This window comes from Aythya ferina, assembly GCF_964211825.1.
Source record: "Aythya ferina genome assembly, chromosome: 12".
Taxonomy (NCBI): domain Eukaryota; kingdom Metazoa; phylum Chordata; class Aves; order Anseriformes; family Anatidae; genus Aythya; species Aythya ferina.
The window spans coordinates 6,158,582-6,177,462 of record NC_140308.1 but is presented as its reverse complement, the minus strand read 5'-3'; the positions used below and the strand labels follow the sequence as shown (position 1 = coordinate 6,177,462).

Sequence of the window (18,881 nt, the reverse complement as noted above, 5' to 3'; positions counted from 1 at the left end):
TCAAAACTAAAATTTCTATGAAAGAAAAACAAGTATAAATATCTGTTTTAGTCCTGAAATAGCTGTCTATCAGGCAGCATGTGATGTCTATCTTGTTTACATGATTTTAGAAGATAGCTTTGACCACAAGCCAGTGTGCAATTGTTTTTCACATAGCTTTGTCTGTGTTTAACATGGTTTCCTTTTTATTGGCTGCATGATATGTTATCTGTCTTCATTATTCTTTAAACTCATGCCTGGCCCATCGGGACAAAATGCAAACTCATCTGAGCCCATGCAGTCAGATGACCAAATCACTTTTACAATTTAGGTAAACTTTCTTCCATGTCCAACCCCTTACTCTTGAACATGGGAGTTTATTGACTCTATTTCCTAGCAGTAGTTACAAGCAGGGCCTTCTTTTCACCAATCAATCCATGCAATTTTGCAAAGAAACAGAGTGTGCTGTTGTTGAGATTGATTTGCACGTTATTTATCTTTTTCTGCCCAGTTTAAATTGGTCAGCCTGATCCTATTCACATGATAAAAATCATAATGTCTCAAATTACTTACTCAATAAACTGTGGGTTTGTCTATTATTAGTGATCATTAACGTTATAATACAGCATGGAAATTTAGAGCAAATTAACTACATATGCAAGCTGCTGGGCTCATCTGCAGTTAATCATAAGGATACTGTTCAAGTGGGCAGAGGATTTTGCAAGAATATTTCCAGGAAGAATTTGTGGGAGGAGAGCTAAATATCCTTGGGTTGTTATATATTTTTTTTTTCCTTGCCATAATCTTGGTCTCCCAAATGAATGTTTATCTGAGACACAGTCAATGACTGAAAGTACAAAAGAGAATTATAGCTCAAATTAAAACAGCTTTTCATTCTGCCAATTCCAAGGCACCAAATTTTTATGACCATAAATAATGAATGGAAGTTCCGTGTTGGTACAACCCCCACTGCCTCCCCTGCAGATTTGACAAGGCTCCTGGTTCAATTGTTGCCCTTTAATAAAGGCTATCATAGCCCTTCAACAGAATGATGTGGTGGGATGTACAGCCTTGCATGTTATCAGATGATGACACACACACCGAGTGCCGTGAGTTATCACTTCCAGTCACTATTATTTCCTATGAAAATAATAGCTTCCAGTCACCGTGGGTTGCTCTGAGATTGCACTTGTACTGATGTAGATTAAAAGTGAAGGGATTTCCTGATAATTACTGGTTTGTCTGGCACAGGAAGACACAGATGGAGGGAGGTTTACTATACAAAATCGTTAGAAAACAGTCCTAGCTTTCTGCACTTTGCAGTAGCCATTCCTCATCTTTAAATACTATTGTGAGCTCCAGCTGGAATTTGGTGGCTAGGGCTAGCTGGTCATCCTGGAGACCATTAAAAAATATACTGCGAAGATGCAACATAAATATGAATGAACCAGAACAGTCTGTGCACCTGAGAGTGATCCTTTCAGGGTGTAGCTCTATGAGCATGGTCTCCATGGCTGGTAGCCAAGGCTGGGGTTTCTGTAGGACCATGGTGCTGGCAGCTCTGTCCTTGCACAACACATCTCTGAAGCCAGTGCTTGCCTCCAGGCCAGTTTCTAAGAAAAGCGGCCCATTTTATTGTTGCTTTTTGTGCTGCTGGTGAGATGAATGAATCTCATGGGGGGAAAAAAAAAAAACAAAAACAAACAAACAAACAAAAAAAAACAAAAACAAAAACAAAAAACAAAAAACAAAACAAAAAAAAAAAAACAAACAAACAAACAAAAAAAAAAAAAAACAAAAAAACACATCCTAGGCCTGGAGGAATTGCTGTGTGTGCACAGCAGATCTGCATGGGAGGAGTGAGTGTGCTTGGTTTTTTGTGTTTTGTTTTGTTTTGTAAAATCTGTTAGATACCTGCCATAGCAATTCAGCTGTAGATGGCCTGTTGGGTAAACACCAATGTATCCAAAAACATTAAGAATATTTCACGTGAAGTGCTGTCAGGAGCTATTTTATGACCTTCTTCTGCTTTAAATCTCCAGAGTGCAAAGAGTAGCAAATCTGTACGTGTGTGAGCACTCAATCTGAGATGCAAGGATTTCCAAAGTATTTTTTAGTTCCCCTATTTTTTACTGCATTAAGGCTAGGCACTCAGCTATAGGGAGAAGCTATCCTGAAACAGGTTAGTTTGCAGCTGCAGTGCTTCACTGAATGGCAACTGGTCACGCACCTACAAGAACATTATGGTTTCTCTTGTTGGCAGAGGCCAGAGTCAAAACCTGACTTTTGAAGCCTCTGAGAGACATTTTAACTGTTTTGTCCACCCCAAGAGATAGTAATAGGCACATTGTTGTAACCTGTTAAAATACCACGTCTTATTACTTTTGTTTAGAATAAAGCTTCAGTCCCTTATCTATGACACTTGGCCAATGCATCTTCCAGATCTCTCCACAACAGCTCAGCTGGCTCTTCGCATAGAGAAAATACAATGCATTAATGTTTAAATGAGACCACCATAGAGAGGCTCAAGTTTAGCCTGAGCAAGGGTTGTTGTCATCACATTTGTTCCCAGAGGTAGCTTCCTCTGATGTCCTCAGCTGCGGATGGTGGCCTTCTACCTACTCTCAGTGTGTAGTTGGGCAGTCCCTAGATCTCAAGTCTTCTCCCACCCATCCATCCTAGAAATGAATACCATTAGCATAGTTCTTGCTGGAAGTCCCACCAGCTTCATTTCTCTATCTCCTTCCCGTAACCAGCCACCTAAACTAAGTCCTGTCTTCTGCAGGGGAGGGTGCATGCCCTAGCCAGGTATCAATGGCAGCAGCTTCCCTGCTGTTTGGTTCCTTCTTTTGTCAGGGAGCTGTGTACGAAATATTTCGCTTAGTAGAGTAGGGAGTGAACTGATGGCAGAACACCAAGTCAGTTAGCTTTATCTCTGAGCTTCACAGACACAAGCACTGATTTCGCATTTCACCCGCAGTCTATTTCTTTTCCTGCAAATGTCCCACTGCAATAGCTGGCTTTTTGGGAGCTGGGCAGGGGCTGTGCTGGGCATGCGGGGGTGGCTATTTGGCTCTTCTGCTGTATTTAAATTCCTTTGGTTAAGCTGAGGGAAGCATTCAGCTGCAGTGCTTGTTCTGAAATACAGATGGAAGTCCTCCGTTCGAAGCCCCTCTGCCAGCCCCTGTACACATGCTGGCACACCTGGATAACAGCTCTACCTGTTTACAAATTACCCCAATTTTCTGCTTGATTCAGCAGTAACAGCTTACCCTCCCCCGTGATGTAATTAGGCCTTCAGAGTTCACATGTGCCTATTATGATCTCTCTTGTGTTTTGTCTTTTTTTTTTCTGTAGCCGTAATCATATATATATATATGTATTAAAATTTCTTATCAATTGTTCAGCTAAATTATGCACAGTGGGCAATGCTAGCCCTCCATTAACATAAAGTATGCTAAATAACGTGTTTTCTTTCTGATAATTATACTCTAAAGCACCAACTGCTTATTCTAGTGAATTTACCTTCCTTCTAGTTTTCCTTGTTTCTTCAAACTTTTAGCCGTCTTCATGGCAGGGCAAGTGCTCCTTCTGCTGTCAGTGAACCAGCCTAATTATCTTCTCTATTATCATCAGAACTTCCAGCTGCCTAATAGCTGGCCACTTGGTGTTGAAATGAACTATAATAGTCCATCCAAGATGATTGTTTTCTGATCATGTCCTTCCATCAGTTGGAACAAAATATTGCTTCCTAACCCCATCAAGGAGTTAATTGCATGATACATATAGCAGAGCTGCAGAGAGAAGTGTTTAGAAGAAGCCTGCCTTCCCATTTTGCTGGCATGCCATTGCTGTCTGTGCTAGCTTGACTGCAACTCTGAACTTCTGCTTTGTCAGGCGTCACCAGATGGGTCCACAGTCATGGCCAACAGTCAGTGAATGCTTCCCAAAATCAAGGTTCACACAACGACCTTCTCCTTAGGCTCCCTGCTCCAGGCAACCAGAAGACCTAAAGAGCTGGCTAAGGGTCCAGCTGCTTGAACACATGAAATAACAAGGTCAAAGTCCAAGGAACATTTCTAGTAGTCACTTTATAAAGTTTAATTTTGAAAATATTTACTTATGTCTTCAGGTTTCACTGGTCATCTCACGTCAATATCCTATTTAGGATTTTCTAAAGGTAATTCATTTAACTTCCTACAGGCATTGTGGAAGGAAAAAGTACACTTTGATACCATGCAGTCTGATTATGAAGTGTTACATAGCTTGCATAGCTAAAAATAGGCAAAGCAATTCTTTGGAAAACTGTTAAAAGCAATGGTTTCATTTTACCTTAGATAAGGGTGAATAACAACCGTAAGAAACTAGAACAATCTGTTTCTTTCTTTGCCCACAGGATCAAAACAGACATTATCTTCAAGATATGTATATATATTTTTTTCAGTTGTGAATGAGCTAATGGAAATATTATTATTCTTTAATAGTGTTTTCTACCCCAGAATACCTGGGGTAGAAACTATCTGACCATAGAGAGTGTTAGTGATATTTAAGGTACTTATTACCTCCTAGAAATCAGCCCTAAAGCACCACCTCAGCAAAAACTCAGGGTAGGAAAGTCTTTTTTCAGTCCTCATTGTACTCCTCTGAAATCTCTCTTTATTCAGAGAAGTGCAATTTTCAAAGAAGGAGGGTATACTTGTTTATAGTACACAGCCTTAGACTTTTAATGAATGTTCACATGATTTGAGACAAGAGGAAAAAACAGCGTGCAGCACACTGGAAATTACATGCACTTTCAGAAGAAAGGCATCTAGATCAGAAAGAAGCATCAAAAAGGCAACCAAACCAATCTTTTGATTTCTATAAAGAATTATTTCAGACTGTTTCAACAGTATCACTGTAAGATTTATAATGAGGCTCTCTTGGACTTTTCGTTTTCATGCAGACGACTGAAACAGTTTTAGCTTCTGTAAATTTAGGTCAAGATTTAATTTTCACTAGTTAGAACAAAAGCAGAGCTGTTCTAGCACAATGGCAGTTGCAGAGGCAGGGGGCTGACTCGTACTACAAACACAAGAAAGTAATACGGGTGTCAGTTTTGAATATGTAAAGTTGTGTCAGCGTGTGAATGAAGATCCAATTCATTTTTATGAAAGTTTAGATTAATTAGTTTTTATAATTTACACAGTAAGGTAATGTAAATGTGTTGCTGCTGCTTGACTTTTTGTCTAATCCTTTGAGTGGATATTTAATCTTTTTTTATATATTAGAATTAAAGCAACTTGGAAGATATGAATAATTAATCTAATTATATGCCGATCACTTTAATTTCTTTAATGTTTTAGATTTAAAAAAAAAAAAACCAACACATTACAAATTGGTTTAGGTTGGAAAACCCTTTTAGAGGATTTTGTATTTCATCAGTAAGTGCAATTTAGAGGATACAAGCTCTGGAGGTGCAACATTAAGTTTACTGTTATGCAAATGGCACAGTTAATCCGGCAGCTCTGGTGACCAGATTCTCAAGGTGTGCTTTGTGAAATTGTAGCCTGAATTTAAGAAGTGAGATTTGCCAGATAAGGAAAATGAGCAACTGAAGGGCTTTAAAATACTGAAGCCTAACAAAGGGAAATGTTGTAAAGAAGCAGTAATCTCCTCATCTGTTATGTAGACTGAAGGACATTAAAAAAAAAAAAAAATGCATCTTGCACTGTCTGTGTCTCACAAGGGCTGTATCTTGCAGAGTGGAGGACAGAAAACCAGTATAACTACACCGATGGTCATGTGTAACTCTAGTTATACGCAGTACGAACGTGAAGTTATAGATAAATTGTGAGCTATCATGTTTGCGTGCATCTGAGCATGTCATGCATATGGAGTGCTGACTTCTTAGCTTGTGGAAAATGTAAACTCTGAAGAGATCGGTACAAGTGTAGGAGTTTGTATCCGTCCTATTACGTCGGCTATTTTTGGTCGCATCCACAAATGCTTCAAATTCCTTGGCGTTTTGAAAAATTTCCATTTTATGTCCCCTTAACATGCATCATCCACTCTTTGTGGAATTAGCAGCTTTGAGCTAACTCCTTGGCTCTTTCCCTACAGTCTGCTATTCCTTGTTATATGACTTTGTCTTCTTTCTCTCTCTTTTTTTTTTTTTTTTGTTATTGTTGTTGGTTTGCTGAGGGAAATGAAAGTACTGATCATTACAGTAGAATTAAAAATAGCTTCTAACAGCTTAGCCTGAGGTACAAAAATAGGCTGTTTTCCGGCTCATCCTGTCAAATATAGTGGGAACCCTAGTAAGGTAACATCTGTGAAAACCTCATTCTGGGTTTGTATCTTTTTTTTCTATTTTTTTTTTTTTTTTCAGAATCTTTCCCTTGTGTCTGCATAATGTAATAATTGAAATCAAGTTGTTGCTTTTTTTTTTTTCCTTTCAGATAGTTTGCCATTGAGCTTTCAGGAAAGGTCATTGTCTTTAGAGACTTATTTTCCCATATGATGCTTCAGTATTTTATGATGTATTTATATGTCGTTGCTTAGAAAAGAAGACACACTAACTATGGAAATTTTTTAAACAAATACATACTAATATAAATGTTGATCCTCCTGTGCATGAGATTTCCATATGTCTTACCTACTTTGGTGTCCTAGTGACTAGGAATTTGTCATTCACAAGGACAAGCTTAGACTTTCTGTCCTGTGCTATTTAAGTTAAGGCATCATGCTTGACTAGCAGAGAAGTGCAAAATGTATTGTGGTAGCCAATCCAGCTGAACAGACTGTGAAAGAAAATAAATACTCACTGCTCAAACAGGAATACCTTTTTCTCACCCCACTTCTCTGGTAATGGCTGTGACATCAGGCATAAAGTGAAGAGGTAGGCACTAGTCTAAGTTTAGAGGCCTGGAAATGCAGATCTTTAAGTGATACAAATATTTTGGTTCTTCTCTCACATCTTTTGATGGTTCAGGCATCTCCTTCTAGCATAGACCCTCAGGGTAGAAATAAGACCTGATTCTAAGAGATATTTTCTGAAAGGTCACTGCAGAAATGGGATGCATGCAGAACAAAGAAAACAGAGATGAAAGGGGAATGCATCATTTTAACTTTTCCCAAATCATACTGCGTAGCCTCTCTGCAGTTCTACCAAGGGCAGGCTGCAACCCATGGGTGTGGATTTGCATAGGACACCTTGTCAAGGGGGATATCCAAACTCCTCCTGGTGGCTTCGTCTCTGCTCCGCACAGCCTGGTGAGAATTGTCAACGCCAAAGCTGCAGAGACAAAGGGAAGCAGGTCTCTGAGGATGTGCCAGAGCACATGCCCACAACAACATGGTTTTCTGCACCAATGCTGATTCTGAAAACTTCTTATAAAAACTATATTTCTATGGTTTGGTCCATGAGGGGACTGAATAAATATTTACCCAAAGGGCTAGAGGCACTGTTGGTACTTCCAGCACTTCCTTTCTCCCATAGGTCTTTATTTTTTCTAGAGTTTGAAAGTTTTGCTTTTGTAGGTTATCTCTATTAGTATAGCATGTAACATGGGCTTTTCAAAGGACTCTAAGACATTACTGCTGCCTGTTTTGAACCATGAGACACACAGATCTAGACAAAAATGAATAGAATGTTTATTTACTTGGCTTTACTTTCTCATGACTCTAAAATGTTATAGCTAAGGTCTGCTGGGCCAAGATCCTTCTGTAACTTGCTTCTGTAACAGTGCTTGCCATATGAACCAGGGATTCCTTCCTGTTTAACTGGCCTTTAACAAATCAGCTGATGCCACAGCTGAAATTGTTCAATAAGCCCTCTTATCAACATCTATCTGTCTTTTCTATCAGTTGAGTGGCTTCCTCATATCTTCTATAATTTCACATCCCTTTGTGAGTCTTCCTGGAGGTATGTTTCCTTCTTCCAACACCTGGCATCATTGTGTTGTGCCTGGGAACTTCCAACTCTCTAAATGAAGTTCCCTGCAGAGAAAAATAGCTGTTAGCTTTATTATAGTAATCATTTGGTCAAAGCGCATTAGTTCGTGTTAACGCTATCTGTTGTTTGTAGTCTGGTAAGTCCATGCTAAAGGCATTGTCAGCAAAAGCAGATATATAAAACATATGCATACAATAAAGTATTTTGTAAAGTAAACAACTTCAATGTATCAACCGCTGTTGTGCATAAACAAATTCTTTATATTATCTTTTCATATGAATATAATATAATTCCCAAGAACGCTTAAGGAAACGATGATATATATATGACTGATATGACTCTAATTTAATTTGGTGGATTTCTAGAGCAATACCTGTAGAGCTACATGAAAGTCCACTCCTTTTATATTCTATAGGATTTATTTTCTGTGAAGTGTGTGTGTAGTAGGTCTTCCCATAGCAGGTTAATGTTTGTGTATTGTCACCCTGACTGAACACAGCATGAGAGCTGAAGTGGAGTAGAAATCAATGAAATAGCATTAGGATGCAATTGTAACAAATTATCACAGAAGAAAGAAGACAACTGTAATTCACTAGAAGTAACACTTTACCAACTGCTCTCCCTAAGCATTAGTTTAGTGTGTTTTCAATTTCAAGGCACTTTCTCTGGAAAATACTTGGTCCGTAATGACCATTATTATCACCATCCTAAAATCTGTGGAATTTAACCTAAACAAATTCCTCAAAGCTTGCACTTAGTTCTGATCCATTCCATCCTATTTACCCCCAACTTCAGTGGTACTTGTTCTCTGAGAATTATGCTTCATCTTGTGAATACTTCATCATTGCCAAAGAAAACTGCTATGAGCTGCTATATGAACACCCTGGGTTTAGACAGTCAGTGTTTCTGTGTGTCCTATTTTGTTCACAGTGTCTGGCAGGACAAGGTCACTGCAGAATTTCTGAGGGGGCAATTCTCTTCTGTTTCATTCACAGTCATCGCACCCAGCGTTTTGTTGCATCCCTGTGAAAACCGTAACTAAGTGGTCACAGTACCATTCGCCATCCAGCAGTCCTTTTCATTCCCTGCATCTAAGATTTTACCTTTTCTTTGTTCTCTTCCCTAGAAAATGTAAATTGCTGGTAGAACACAAAATGCTAAAACCAGTTAAATCTTATCTAGCTAAAAAAAAAAAAAAAAAAAAAAAAAAGCATTTTCCCCACAAATACTGTATGTGTATCTACATAAACATAGGTTACTGTGATAATGGTCTTTATGATGCAATGTAGTATTTGCGTTGTCATTCATTCAGATTTTTTTTTCAAGGGGTAGGATCACTCAAGGGACTGGTTATGTCTTTCATTTCCTGGTTATCCGTTCAGCTCCTGCTCATGCCAGCAGGAATTGAAAGCTCTTATCAATACTGAGAACAGGATTTATGTGAAACAAGGATGGGATGTCAGTCAATTGCCTAATAGCAAATCGTTCATATCCCAGTAACCACCTCACAACTATCACTTTGTCCTAGGGCTCAGTAGGGGATCAAAGGCTAAATGATCACCAAATCAAAATTAATCTCTATGCCAGGTCAGGATGGAAACCCACGAGGAATGTGCCCATGTGCATGGGAATGTGTAAATAAAGATTAAAGTTTTCTTTGAACTTGCTTTTGATACAGCTCTACTCTGAACAGGCCACTCGAGTCAATAGGTCTGCCAAGCTGCACTAAGAGTGAATACACTTTTGAAAAAAGACTTCTGTAAGTAATAAACGGACTGTTTTATATCTGATTATGAAGTCTCCCTGCATGGGAACAAGATGAAGCCTACCATATCAGGAAGGCAGGGGTGAAGTCTGGTTCAGCAGTCATATTACAGAGAATGAAGACTGTAAAGCTGTGGGTCAAGCAGTAATGTTTTGGTTGCTTACAGTGTAGAAGAAGATAAGGATCACTGGCCAGGAAAGAAAAGGGATTGGGGATTTGAAGAATTAGGGAGATAGGTAGGACTAAAGATACCAAGGAGCTATTCAGATTGATAACTACTTTGGTGTGATAAAGGAGCTTATGTGAGAGTATCATCTCATCCCAGCTCCTTTTCTAGGCTGCTGCATTTATGTCTGGTCAAACTTATCATCCGTTTCCCTTGGTGTGAATACGTATGGATAGGTCTTTGATATCTCTACCATCCTATCTGGACAAAGATTTTCAGCTTACTTCTTTGTCAGTCTTTAGAACTTCTCCTTTTTCTCTCTCCTCTTAAAAATAAGTTCCAGTGCCTACTTTCCCAGAGGCCCAGCTTTGAAGGTCCTCTGCCTACAACTTTTGTCCCTTAAGACTGGTGATACATGAAGAACCTTGCCAAAATGAATCACCTTCATTTTAAATAGTGCATGTCTGTGCATTACAAAATGCACGTGCAGCATCTCTGCACTGCGTTTCACACCACTATTGATTATAATCATTTATGATTATTATTGATCTGATCACCAACCATTTGATTTAGGTTCCCTCTTTAAGTGTGTAGCTTCCTTTCTGAATCCTACCAATTCTCATCATTTTCAGCTGGGTTTCTTGTGGTCTTCCTTTATATACACTTCAATATAAACATATGTTTGCCTTTCTATTACCTGGAGAAACTTCCAATGTCTCTACAATTTTTTATTATTTTTTTTTAATATCTAGTTTCTTTATTGTAACTGCAGAAAAATTTATTCCTTAAAGCCTGATCCACTTTAGAGAAATAAGATTTATCTAGGAATTAATTACCCTTCAGGTAGTCAAGTACAGTAAGCCTTTAACATGAATCTATTCATGGATAGATATGCTGGTATCACTTTCTTGTCACCTTAGCACGAATAGCGTGATGCAGAACACAGCAAAGTCAGTCAGAAGACATGAAGATTCAAGCAGTTCATGAAATAAGAGTATAATTAGGTGCTTGAACATAGATAGATACCTGAAATCATGACAGAGATGAGGAAAGGAAACAGAAGTCTGATTTGTTGAGAAATTTAGGAAATGTGCTGAAAGATGACAAGTATGGCAAGATACAAGGAAGTTCATATACATCTTCATATACGTTTCTTTCTGAAAACAACGGTATCTGTGAAGCATCTGGAAAACTGAAGCAGGGGGTGTTTATTTGGTTTGGACTCTGCAGGAGAGGGCTCTTTTATTCTTGACACCTCAGAACAGAGTAGACTCATTTGAGAAGGGAGAAAGTCAAGAAAAGTCCAAAAGGACGTGCAAAGTTTGCAAAGAAATAACAGTGAAGATTGATTTAGTAACAGATGTGTTGACGATGGAGATTAGAGAGAAGTGAATGTAGGAAGAAAATCCAAGTATCAATATGCCAGTAGCTCTAGGAGTTTGTGTTAGGTTACTGCAAAGATTAATCAGATTTCAAAAAACGCAGCCAGTATAATGCATTGTAGACTGTACTCTACAGCATAAAAAGTTTACTACAGAACTTGCTTTTTGCAAAAAATTAAAAATAAAAATGGCTTTATGTGCAAGTAATTTCCATTTTTATGCTGCCTTATTTTTAACCCATTTAATAACCTTTATGATCACAATTCAGTCAAGTAGCAGCAGTCATGCCAGTAACAGCATTCCAGCTGGGTTAACGAATGCACACATGATTTCATGAAGGAATATATCTTTTTTGACCCAATTTCAACCTTTCCCATTTCAAGCTGTTTAATTATAAGATTTATTTGTTGGAAACAAACACCTATTTATGTGACATTAAAAGTTTAAACAAATTCCAGCTGCAATTATTTTAGGCACCAAGTGTCTGTGATTGGTATATGTAGGTAACAAATTAGTCCGTTAGCTGCAAACTTCTAATTTGTGGCACAGTTGATAAATGCTTTTCACAGAACAGATGCAAATAACCAGACTTCTATGTTCCTCGAGTCTGCATGATAATAGGTTCTTTAAGCACCCTGCTAAGAATTAGGAAATTAGTCAAATGGGATCATATTTAGGTTGAGCTAATACTGCACAGCTGAATTTACCCACCATTATCTATGGGCATAATTGGAGACAACTGTTTTTTGGACCAGCTGTGCAGGTCACAAAAGGATAATAATGGGGGCCCAGCCTTGCCATGTCAGATTGATAAATGTTTATAGCAGAGTGTGACTGGAGGAGCTGGCTTTTTAACAGGTAAAATTTAGGATTATTGTTATTTTTTAAGATTCCTAGAATTGAGTGTATCAAATTAAAAAGCATATTGCTCATTATTTCTCATAGTGTGGGTGGGTGTAATTCATAGGGAGAAAAAGTACAGTAAGAGGAAAAGCATCTGAGAGGTGTCAGATAAAACTTTCCCACCACATGTAATCTATTTTACACCTTTCTGTTAGTTGCCTTTCCTGCTATTTTCTCACCTTTACTTTCCCTGGGTGGGTAGGTAGGTTTACATCAATTTACACTGATATTGTGGAACTTAAAGTGCCACTCGTGAACTGCTGAATCTGTCACTGGTTCTTTTTAGCGTTTAGGATTAATTTGTCTGAATAGCTGTTCTTGTTATCCTGACAAATATTTCTTTTAAATGTTATACTAAGTACAGACTTTTAGTACTGCTAACCTATAAATATATTAACAACTGTAGTATATTTAGAAAATACAATGTGATATTAGTGCAATGTGATATTAGCTGTATCCATTAGTCATAAGCAGGTAAATAAAAAAACATATTCTGATTTTAATTGCAAAGACTATGTTTCATAATGAGTGTCTGGTCTCTTTTTTGTTCTTTTTAAGTGCACTGTTAGGACTTCTGCATGTTCTATGTACTGTCAGTTATTTAACAAAATTCACAATTTGCAATGAAAAATAGAGAAACTTTAACTGAATATCATTAAGATTTATTTATTGTTATTATTCTTCTTATTATTATTAATCATAATTAATAAAGTGTGTGGATCTGTTGAGTATTTTCCCTTTAACAGAGATCTGATTTTTGCTTCTAATATAACAGAAAAGAGAGAGGTAAGAGAAGAGATCTAAAAGGTGAAGAAGGGGGCTCTTCATTTTATTTTAAACTGGCCTTCAAAATGGTGCTCCTGCTCATCTTCCTGAGCTCCCCAGGATTACATCTGCAGCAATGGCCAAAAATAGTTCTGGAGAGCACAGCACACTGCAATGCTGGTTCTGCCAGCAGTGCAGCTATGGGAGGTTGGCTCTGGTTTCACTGTGCCTTCTCCTGTGTGTCTGCTTTTGGCTTCTTGGCTGTGGATCTCCCAGTCCCGAAAAAATACAGGGATTTATCAGGCCAGGGAAACCTTTACTTGCTGATGGAAGAGGCTTGCTGGAAGGTGAACTTTATGCTCACAGTAAAGTGATTGTTATGTGCAGAGACTGGTCTCAGCTGAGGATAAGTAGCCGTTCACCTCAATCTCATCAGGGGCAAAATGGAAGCAAATAGTTGTCGTGTGAGTAGCAACTCCAGGAGTCCTGCATCTGTTATCTTTCTTCATGTGTTGAGTGTTTGATGCTCCTGTCCTGCAGGGGTGCGCTCTAGGGGGACTCTGCACAGGGAAGTGTTACACCGCCAGCTCGTTATTGGCACAGGACGTGCGCAACATGTGTAAATGGAATGCCTGAAGAGTGTTTTATTACTGATATAATTGCTGCGTTTTCTAGATTAACTTTTATTAGTGGGATGGATTGAAATTCTCACCAGTTATCTTAACTACAAGAGAAATTTTATCTTTCTGAGTCCTCCAGTATGCATGAACACAGCAGAGGATGACAATGCCAGCTGTCCTCAGGTGTTCAGATTGCAAAGCAAAATGGTCTTGTTTTATCTGTTCAAGAAATAATAGACCTTCCTCTGAAATCTGAATCTTGTAAAAGACATCAGGAAAGCTTGTCTAGAGTCAGAACTTCTGAACTGGATTTCCAATCTTCTCCTTTCAAAATAAAGGACGCTTTTTGGTGGTGGGGGAAGGGAACACAACAGTTGTGAAAATGTTTTTTTCCTGAAACTTAAAGGCAATTATTTCTGAATTCTCATTTCCTTAATTAAAAGTGTCACTGATTTGTATTTAATCAGTACTTAACAAGCCTTATTGTGAAGCGAAAGAGCTAAACAATGTCTGTAATAGACTGGGAGGGTTAGCTGAACTTTGTTTAAATATAAAGGGAGTAGTGCATCTGCTGAAGAACTGAGCCCTTTCAAAGTTTAGGACACTCACCAGTGCCATACAGCATAAATCACAGTGCAAACTGTGCGATTATACCCTGCAGGGAAATAGACTGTGTGTTTATGGGGCTCTTCACCAAGCACTTAGGAATAATCTGATATAAAGCAGCAGGGGAGGAGAGTAATGACAACTTCAAATTAGTTTAATGAATGTTTACATTAAAAAAGGCTTTTCTGCAAACCTGAAAACACAAAGTGACAGTTTCCTCTCCAGACAAAAAAAAAAAAATAAAAAAATCTACTTTAAAGTGCTGGCAATGGGGAAGACATTGTAAATTTAACTCCTTCAGTATGGTGGGTTGGAGGATCAGCATTTTGCTGTCATTGTAGTTAGAGTTGCTAGCAATCCAATTATAAATGCCAATTGCTGGTTGGTAGCTCACCTATTTTAAAATCACTCTGATACCAGGGAAAAAATAGGTTGGGAATTTCATTGTCATAATACAACAAACTTCTCAAAGAGCTTTGTTGGTTTGTATAGAACATAGTATGTCTTCGGCAATGTTCAGTCAAGAGGCTAACATGCAATTTGAGATCTCCTTTTCAGTTCAAACAACAAGTAACAAATTTACCAAAAAAAAAAAAAAAAGAGATAGAGAGACAAATAGTAGAACTTAATGTAATACTTCTACTCATTCCCTAGGTAAATAATTTGTCAATTCACCTGTACACAGCTGTATTTGGCAAATAGCCATTATATATACACTGAACTTTTGGGTGGTTTGGAAGAATAAACAGCTTTCTGAAGCAATTAAGTTCTTTCTATTTGAGAAATTTCTGTGTATTTCAACTCTAGTATTGTGGTGTTTCTCGGTGTAGCATAATCTGTTCATTACAGTTTTAAACTTAGTTTTGTGGGTCTTTGCAAAATTGCATCAAGGGGATTTTTGGTTTTCTGCTTACCAGTCTAGATGAAAAGTTTTCCACTAAGAATTATGCAAAACAGTAATTAGATTAAAAATAATAAATAAAAATTAGAGACAACTACTTTTACAGTTGATGTGTAAGTTAGTAATAAAAGTTTGAAGATAGGTTAAAGAGCTTCCAATGCTCTGAAACTTCCTCAGCTATTTAACAAATAGATAATAGCTCTAGGTATGACTGTTACCATATAGACTCCTACTGAAATATTTTTGGCTTTTGTCCAAAGATGTGAAAAATTAATAACAAGTCAAGTGCCTGTTTTTATTAAGGAGCATGTGTATTTCTTAAAAAGTCAAAACAAATACAGGGGAAGCCCTGATTTTGCACACTAACTTGTCAAGAGCTGTATTTGCTGAGGGTTTTTGCCATAGTATTTATTCATCCCACAACCATGCCTGTTTGGTAAAACTTTCACATAGAATAAAATATTTTGTGTATGTCACCACATGTACTAAATGATGTGTGATCTGAGTTCTCTGTAGTTACTGTAAGTACGCTTGAGATCAGCATAAAGACTTAGCACTCTCACGTGATGGAAAGAGCCAATGTTGTTCTTCAGGAATAAGTAAATCCACAGAATGCAGGTCATGCAGCCACTTTGCTGTTTATCGTACACTAGATGTGATGTGGAATATCTGTAAAGTAGACTAGATGCAGTGCAAGTGAACAAATCAATAAGGCTTCTGGAATGAAGTGTGATTGACGTTTGTAAAGTTGTTAGAAAACGTTGCAAAGTATTAGGAAAAAAAAATGTCAATAATGTATGTCATTTCAAAAGAAGGATTAAAAGAATGTCTGAGGCTGGATGCTTGCTAACTAGCAAGCTCGGAAGTCCCTCAGGTTGCAGAGTGCTGACCATGGCATATATTTGGTGGGATATCAACAGTTTCTGCATAGGTGGGAGGTGCTGTGAAAATTCCTCCCTCCCATTCTTATGATCCTCTTACAGTGCTGTGTGTTACAACTGACATTAAACAGCCAAGCATGGGTGGGGGAGGCTGTAATAGTCCTTTTTGGCAAATAGAGCCCTATGGAAGAACAACCTCATCCATCTTAGTAGTGTGGTTGGTGCAGATTGCTCCTGTAAAATAAGTGAGCTGCAGCTGATTAGCTGTGCTCTTAGTTTTTTTGTTTTCTAGAAGATTTCTGTGTACCCTGGTTCAAGACTTCTACAATTAGAGCCTGATTTTCAGAGATGTTGAGCATCCATGCTGTCCCCTATAATCAATTTAATCTGTGAAAGCAAGTACCAAAATTATTTCTGTTACAGAATGCTTCTGCACTCTTCATAGGAAGTATGTTATTTTCATACTTATCACTTGCATTGCAGTCATGCCTTCATCCCTATGCATTCCCTACTGTTCTAAGCCCTGAAAACCATTTTTGGGCCAGCTGAGCAAAGCACTTACAAACATATGCTTAGCTGGTTACTGAGTCACGGTTACGCTACGTGAAATTCCTTTTCTGAGCATGTAATGATCTGGACTGTAACTCCAGCCATCTCAGCAGAGTCAATGGTAAAAGTTATTTTCTATTGACTTTTGGGGATTATCCAGTACCTTTGATCCTAGAAGGCCCAGGTCCCACTTGAAAGACTCAAGTGCAAACCTTTTATATGCAGAGTAATGACGTTTTATGTGCCTTTAGTCTTTCCTTAAGGACAAGACAAGGTGTCTCCATCCACCATGTAGGATGGAGGCTTCTTGCCACATGCTAGCCCTTGTATTTCAGTCAGCTTAGTGTATTTTGTATCCAATATACCTCTTGGGCTGTTGGATGAGCATATTTGGATCAGTTAATTTTAATATCCAATTATTTTAACAGAGAAAAGGTTGCCTATATTTGCATTAACCTATTTTCTTGTGATAAGACTTTCTCAAATATGATCCTCTTGTACGCACATAGTTTAATATTATAATTAAATATAAATTGAATTACTGTCTGTATGTTTTACATGCTGTGTCTACTTCAGTTTAAAGCTCTCGGTGAATGTAATGACAATTTATCAGGAGATCACAGAGCCTTACAAATGATCTGAAAATTAATTTTGTTTCCTGTGATGTCCATAATGTTCCATAATGGAGAATTACTTATGGTAAAGAAAGAGATATTTTCTGATTTAGTATATTTTTACTTGAGACAGAGTGTATTTGAGTGTAGAAAAGCAGCATGCAGCACTGGCATGAGAGCAAGTATGATGAATATCATTTTGAGTTGCCAGTTCTTTTACGCACTCTGTGTAGACACTGTAAACTTCACATTAATCATTACCAAGCTGTATCATGACCAACAAACACCAGCTTTGGTAAGAGAGCCAAGTGATTGGGAACACGTTCAAAACAGTTTCATTTCACTGACAGACAGGACTGCTTAAATTAAAAAATAAATTAAAAAAAAAAAAAATGATTTGCCATAAACACATTTCATGTATGCTTTTACTATTCTGCTATTACATACACCTGAAGTATGCATTGATGGTTTATTTATCTCAGTTTATTGATAAGTGTAAGTATACAAAGATTACCCATTTAATAGTCATTATGCAACTTCATTATGACAATATGAACAGACCCACTGTTGGTAGCATAGAAAAATACTACCAAAAAGACTTAACTCTTGGAAAAATCAATTAAAAGATGTCTGTGTGTCTGTATTAACACAAAGAAAATTGGAAAAATAAGTAGATTTTTGGCCTGTATGTGGGTTACCATCTTCAGCTAGTTAGTGCATACATACAAGGAAAGTAATCTTGTGCTAGTGAAATTCTATTCTCTCTTTCATATTGTTATTTTAAAAACTATTTTACTGGGAAGAGGGGAAAAATAGGAGAAAAAAAAAACAAAACAAAACAAAACACATTTATCCCAAATTTTGTAAACATCAGTCTTTCATGTCTTCTGTCTGATGCAGACACAGGAACTCTGAAGCAAAATGATGGAAGTCCTTCTCAGGCAGGTGACGTAACTGTCCTTTTGCCCTCTTCGACTGGGTTTTGTTGTGCTTGGTGTGTATTAAATCATAAGCCCTGTAAGAAAAGCATAGCCCAGCTGGCCATGGTAGATAGATTTACTTGGAGGGCTCCAGGGAGTCTGGGTGGGTGATGGGTGTAATGCTGGGACATTGGACCCCAGGCTGCTGGCAGGAGTCTGGGCACAGATATAAATAACCAAAGCGGATCATCTGTGTGCTGATCTGCACTTTTCCAATCTTGTTTTAGTAAATTTGATTTCGGGATTCTCTCAAGAAAGGGAAAACCCTAGTCAGCAATAATCGATCAGTACCTGTCACTATTCGCATCCAAAAGCCAAAATGTTACAAAATAGAAAGTGCAATTCAAGAATCATTCACCCAACTCTTTGTTCAAGTGTTCTTGGCCCCCATTTTGCATTTCTGAAGCAATATGAAGATACAGAAAAGCACGTGTAATGGGGTAGACAGAAAATTCCTCTCTTCTACCTGTTGTCTCAGTAACAGCATAAAAGAGAGGAGTGCAGAGGGTAAAGCATCTTGGGAATACTGAGTTGCAGGGTAAAATTACTGTATAATGACAGCTACATTTTGGTAGTTTCTTTCTTCTTCAATGAAGTGCATCCTTTACTCCTTTAAAGCATGTTAACTAAAAGAATTGGGGTGCCCTCCTTGAACTGATGCAGTCCAGCAAGGATACCTCCACTTAATTTTAGGTACCAAGAAGCCTTTGGTAGATAGGCACTGTCTATCCAAAGGAAAGCAGTACGTGCCTCCAGGCACCCACTAAAACCAGAACTGCCCTCCAGAGGTGCCTGATTTCCTTTTTCCACCTGCTACCAAGGGGCTCCATGGTA

At 38.0% G+C, this 18,881-nt stretch overlaps 1 protein-coding gene and 1 long non-coding RNA gene across 6 annotated transcripts in view; both read left to right on the top strand.

Annotated features, from left to right (window-relative positions):
• The window catches only part of WWOX (WW domain containing oxidoreductase), a 563,654-nt gene that overhangs the window by 406,282 nt on the left and 138,491 nt on the right, over positions 1–18,881 (top strand). The gene's annotated exons all lie outside the window — the stretch shown is intronic.
• Positions 12,033–14,888, top strand: LOC311443243. Its single transcript, XR_014697145.1, has 2 exons — positions 12,033–12,086; positions 12,907–14,888. It is a non-coding gene; the product is annotated as an uncharacterized lncRNA (long non-coding RNA).